Source organism: Monodelphis domestica, chromosome 5 (genome assembly GCF_027887165.1).
Source record: "Monodelphis domestica isolate mMonDom1 chromosome 5, mMonDom1.pri, whole genome shotgun sequence".
In the NCBI taxonomy this organism is placed as follows: Eukaryota; Metazoa; Chordata; class Mammalia; order Didelphimorphia; family Didelphidae; genus Monodelphis; species Monodelphis domestica.
In genome coordinates this window covers 194,146,415-194,152,495 of record NC_077231.1, presented here as the reverse complement: position 1 = coordinate 194,152,495, position 6,081 = coordinate 194,146,415, and the positions used below count along the sequence as shown (strand labels likewise).

Genomic DNA, 6,081 nt, shown 5'->3' with positions numbered 1-6,081 from the left:
GTTTATATAAAACTTGTATGACAGGAACTTCTATTTTGTTCTCTACCTTTAATACAACATTCTTTATTATATATATATATATATATATATATATATATATATATATATATATATAAACCATCCATTCACAAGCTATTAGTTATGTAAACATCATTTCTGAATACCCCTTAAAATTAATTTAAATTCTTAGTTCATTAAATTCTCCAAAGGTTGTATACAAGTTGTATCCATTTTTTTAATGAAGTCCATCCATCATCATCTATGTGACAAATGCAACATCACTAAGGAGTTTTTCTACTGAAAAAAAAGTGTTTATGGGCTTTCACAATGATGTTCTTCAGTACGGTCTTAGGGGAAAGGTACAAATAAAACACAATGTAATAATATATCTAATAGACAAAACATAGCAGATTAAAATGATTCAATGAAATAAAAAGATATTGATTATATTAATATAGGAACTTAAAAAATTAATCTTTAAAGCAATCAGTAAAAACAAGAAGCTTTGACAGGGTACAGGCAGTGAATTCAAAAATCCTTTTCTCCAATTCCAATAGACTTGTTTGCGATTATGGAGGGGAACAAACTGAAAATAGTTAGCAAGCAACAAAACAATGGGGTCTGAAAAGGTTTAAAATTCATCTCCAGATCTCATTGTTTTCTTCCCCTCCCCCAATATTTATTATCCATTTGCATTTCTTTTTTCACCCCTCTCATACAAGCACTGGGCAAAATCTCCATTCTGCATGTTGAGAGTATTTAAGATTTTTTAAACTTTGTCAGAATATTCCATTTTGGTCTGGAATTCAAGCAGCCTAGCTTATTGCTGCATATTTTTAAGAAGTAAATAAAGTGGGAAATCTCTAAAGAAAATAAAAACTCCCAGGAAAAGAAAAAGAAAGCAGATTCAAACTGCACTTTTTAGCTCTACCGACTCAAACTGTTGTTTCAGAGTTTCAAACATGCTTTGAAACAGCATTTTTCCTCAAAAAAAAAAATGGAATGAATTTTATTTACAGGGTAAATGAACTAGGAGGCAAAACTTTGAGGGAGAACAATAGCATATTTGCATAGGAGAGAAAGAGTACTCCTTAGTGTTTTGGGTCAAGAGAAAAAATCAGGCTTATTCCTCAAAATTCTGACTTTAAATCTACTGATTTGGACTAAGTGCCCTCCCTGTGAAAAACCTTTAGTAACAGCCCTCTAAACTAGGAAACCAGGGGTAGCTTAAGAAACCTGCTTAGAAACTAGAAAGGGATGAGGCTGAATATCATGGTTTCACTTCTCCACAATGAAAAATTGCCAGGGCAGGCTGGAAAACCCACATGTGGGGGAGGTGGATTCAGGGTGGGAGCTTTTTTTTTCTTTTTTTTTTAATACATCACCCTCTGTGGAAAAAAAGGTGGTTCAGAATGGCAGGCTTTTGTGGTGGGTCTGGTCGTGGCTGCAGATTGGGTGAGGACCACTGTAAATGATAATTTTAACGTTATGACTTTAAAAAAAATCTAAATTAATTTGGTTACCAGGGAAAATCAAAATAATAAAATACCCAAGTCAGCTGGAAATTATGGTGATTTTAATTAATATAGAGAGAAGGAATTAAGGAGAAGAGAGAGGGACAGGAAAAGAGTTAATTTAAACTTCTCTGGCTCAGACTGAGCCAGGCAGGAGTTAAAAGGCCTTGGCCAAAGGGGCCTCTCTGAGCCCAAGGGAAAAGCAGTCAGTCTTTTATCACTCACCACGAGACCATCTCAAGGAAGCTGTCTTAGTGAGCTCCTCCAGGCTGAGTTCTGAATATCTGAATGCCCGCATGTCTGAAACTCCAAATGTCCCAATCTGAACTTTTCATCCTCTTTTATAGACCTTTCACTCTTGTGTCTCCTCCTCTAAATTTTCACATCTACTAATCATAGCAGACACTTTTTTCCAGTACTGCCCATTCTTTAGTTCTCACCTTTTTGGTTAGATTTTCTCCAGGATTGTCAACTCTTTAGTTCTCACCTTCTCTGGTTAGATTATATATTTTGAGCTACTTCACACTTCTTTGTTAAATTCACCTTTTGTTAGTTACTTGACCTTTTTGTGATTAATTTAACCTTTATAGATACTTAACATCTTTTTGTATTAGATCTAAAAATAGACTTAGCTTAATGTTCTAGCTTCACTATAAGGTGAGAACTAAGTACCTTCATTGTTCAATCAGGAGATTACAACTTTATCTTCCCCTAAAGTATGTTTAAGTAGGGTGAAGTAATGTAAAGTACTACAAGACATTCCTGATTCTGTTAAAGAGAGTGTCTTCATTGTTACAATCAGGAGATAGCTAAATCAAATCTTCTAAAGTACCATCTGAGTAGGGTGGAGTAGTTTTAAAATTCACACCACCTAGGCAGTGTTTGGTCAAAACCAGGAGGCAGCTGGAAGAGCTCTAGAATATCAGTTGCGGCAGCAGCAGCAGTAACACAGGCAGCAGTGCTGGGTGAGCGCAGGGAAACCCAGCCACCAGGCTCTCATGATGGGCAGAGACCAGGCAAACTTACTATTGTTACTGAAAAAGCTATCTGACTAAAAAATTTGAGAATTCATTTTCCAAAGTGGTTATCAAATGGGAGAATTAAAATGAGTATACAATAATTCAAGTATTATATTTATAAGATTTATTAAAATTTTTAAAAAATGAGTTAAAAGGGAGCTAACTAACTTAAGCCATAGTCTCAGGGAAGAAGAGAGAGAAGAGTCACAGAAAGTTATAAACAATCACATAACACACAAATGTGAGGACACAGGGAAAGGGATGCTGGGAGATGAAAAATAATTCTGGAGAACATAGTCCAAAGGTAGAAAATTTCCACTTATACAATGGCAAGATTGAGGATATAACTATCTTTCTGTGACTAAGGTAGGGTGGAGGAGTAATGAGTAAGTTTAAGAACTGAATAGTTAGGGTTTTTAAGGGAGAGTCAACGTGTATGTTGAAGCCTCCTACTGTGAGGGCAAGAGTTGGGGAGGAGAGAAAAATTGTGAGCCAGGTACAAAACTCTTTGATTAAGGAAGGGGAATGACTTAAAGTCTAAAGATAAAATCAACAGGATTTTGACTCGGTGGTAAATATGAATAGCAAGAACTACAGAGAAGAGGAAGCTCCTAAGTAATAGAAGTAAAGGAAAAATCTGAAATTGATCATGGGAAGAAAGAAGGTTTCTAACTCCCCCGTTTTGACCAATGAGTTGAGGAGAATAAGTGAAGATGTAGCTAATACTAGAAAGGGGTTAAGGGAAGCTTTCATTAGGACACAGTCAAGTATTAGTGATTACTAGAAGATAGAAGGAGTAAGGGAGGAAAAGATATAGGATGAAGGAAAGTTTGTTGTCTGCAGCACAAATATTCCAGATGGCACAGTGGAAGATTTATGTAAATGTATTTTATGCTCTGTGACTTTTCTAAAGTTATTATTTCCATCCATTTTAGTTAATGCTTCAGGGTTTTGTAATTACACTATCATACCATGTACCAAAAAAAGTGACAATTGTATTTCTGCCTTCCTTGATTTATTTTTCTTGTCTTATTGATATAATTGGTATTTCTAATAGTGGTTATAAATGGAATTGTTACTTTATCCTTGATCTTACTGGTGTGAAAGAGAGAAATATTGAAGGAAATACAAGGACTGGATTTGCAGTGTTATCTCATGAAAAAAGGAGATAGAACTGTGGTTGCCAATAGGGGATGGGAATGGAACTTCCAGCTAAGAAAAGGAGAGGAGCAGTTGAGGATTCAGGTTTTTCCCTTTTGAACTGAAAAGAGGAAGGAGCAATTTCCACTGAGCATATCTAGCTATAAATCCCTCATTCAAAAGAAAAGATCTAGACTATCCATCTGTCTCATAGTGAGTAGATAGAGACTTTTCCCCTTTGGGGATAGAAATAGCTTATCCTTCAGAAGACTCCTTCAAAGCTATATCTCTGTGCCAAGAAATACAATCATCTTGAACCTACAAAGATACTAAGATTGTCTGGGACTTAGTCCCTAGACTTGAGCTTTAAATTCCTGAAGAAACCATAGGAGGAATATAGTTCAGGGACTTCCTGTTCCCTCTTTCCTAACCTATTATACCAAACCCTTTATCTAATAAATAGATATTTTAACTAATTAATAAATCAGAGGTGAGGAGAAGTGCTGCCATGCAGCTTCCACACTCCCTTCTCCCGGCCAGTGAGAGGTGTCTATGGGGCCGCCGCTGAGACTTGACTCTATGGCAAGGATGAGGCAGAAGAGCACGACAACTGTATCAGTACCAGTGGAGGTACAAAAATAAAGATTAAGAAAACTTATTTTATAAAACAACTCTTCAATCAAGTGTAATATTTTGATGCTCGTTGGCATCTAAACTCTTTGCATTCCCACTATGCCAGCAGTGACTGTAGATCATAGCTAAAGAATTTGTGAAGTTTGGGCTTACAACCTGGATGATGATATGAAGAAAACTCATCAAGTTATATGGAAGTATAATTATGCTGCCATGGACACTGAGTTTCCAGGTGTGGTTACAAGACCCATTGGACAATTCAGAAGTAATGCTGACTCTCAGTACCAACTTTTGAGATGTAATGTAGACTTGCTAAGGATAATTCAACTTGGATTGACATTTAAGAATGAGCAAGGGGAATACCCTCCAGGAACTTCTACATGGCAATTCAGCATCAAGTTTAATTTAATGGAGGACATGTATGCCCAGGACTCCATTGAGCCTTTGACAACATCAGGGATCCAGTTTAAAAAGCATAAGGACGAAGGAAATCGAGACACAGTATTTTGCAGAACTTCTCATGATATCTGGTGTTGTGCTGTATGAGGGGGTCAAGTGGCTTTCATTTCATAGTGGCTATGACTTTGGCTATTTTATCAAAATTCTGACCAACTCTAACCAACCTGAAGAAGAGCTGGACTTCTCTTTGAGATCCTATGATTGTTTTTCCCAGTCATCTATGATGTCAAGTACCTCATGAAGAGCTGCAAGGACCTCAAGAGTTCTGCAGGAAGTAGCTGAGCAACTTGAGTTGGAGCAGATAGGCCCACAGCACCAGGAAGGATCTGAGTCCTTCCTGACAGGAATGGCTTTTTTCAAAATGAGAGAAATGTTCTTTGAAGATCTTATCGATGATGCCAACTATTGTGGGCACCTGTATGGCCTTGGTTCAGGCTCCTCCTATGTGCAAAATGGTAAGGGGAATGCTTATGAAGAGGAGGCCAGCAAGCAGTCATGACATGAAATAGATGGACAAGAGGCCTTGGTGTTTGGAGCTACACATGTGCTATAGGTTCATATAGGTTTTATCTCCAGTTAAATCCCTTGGACAGTAGACAATAAGGCTTTTTCTTTTTTTACCCTGCCTTCTCAAACCGGTTTCTCTTTTGTCTTTCAGTACTAATTATGACCATTCCTTCCACAGATCCTGATAAGTAGAAGAGTCTTCAGGTTAAATGTGGCTGTGTAATTAATCCATCAGTTAGTAAGCATGTGTGGCCAAGGGGAACATCCCTATCATACTCAATCTCTTGGTAAACATATTTAGTTGGTCTTAGTTTGTACCCCACACCTCTTCCCCCATTCCCAGATTACCAAGTACTGACTGTAACTCATTGCCCTGTTTCATGTCGGTCCCTTCCAGTATGCAAGAGTTTTAGCTATTTGAGATAGTGAACCATCAATTTTGCACATTAGAGAGTGACTCAGAACTACCGTTTTAGCAGAAGTTTAGGTTTTCCTTGCCTGAAATTTGATCATTTGCCAGTTTCTCGTTTTGGACCCACGGAACAGTCAATTTACTGTGCCGCAAAATGTTGACTCGGCAAAGTTCTCCCACAAAGGAAGAGGGGCTCTTAAAGAGTCGAACCCCGCTCGCTGTCTGTCCCTGGCGCTTCATGAACCCAGCTCACCAGGTCTGGTGGGTTTCAGATCGGTCCCTGGCTCTGAATGGGCTTTGGGACTGAAGAAGTGCTTTGCGGCAGCTTTCCAAACATGTGCCAGTGCTGCTATGCCTCTGCCTTGGTCCTCTTCCTCCCTCGCAACCCCCTCCCCAA

The 6,081-nt window shown here is 38.1% G+C and overlaps 1 pseudogene; it reads left to right on the top strand.

Annotated features, from left to right (window-relative positions):
• Positions 1 to 4,405: 4,405 nt before the first annotated feature.
• On the top strand, positions 4,406 to 5,307 carry LOC100013598 (CCR4-NOT transcription complex subunit 7-like; annotated as a pseudogene).
• The last annotated feature ends 774 nt before the right edge of the window (positions 5,308 to 6,081 follow it).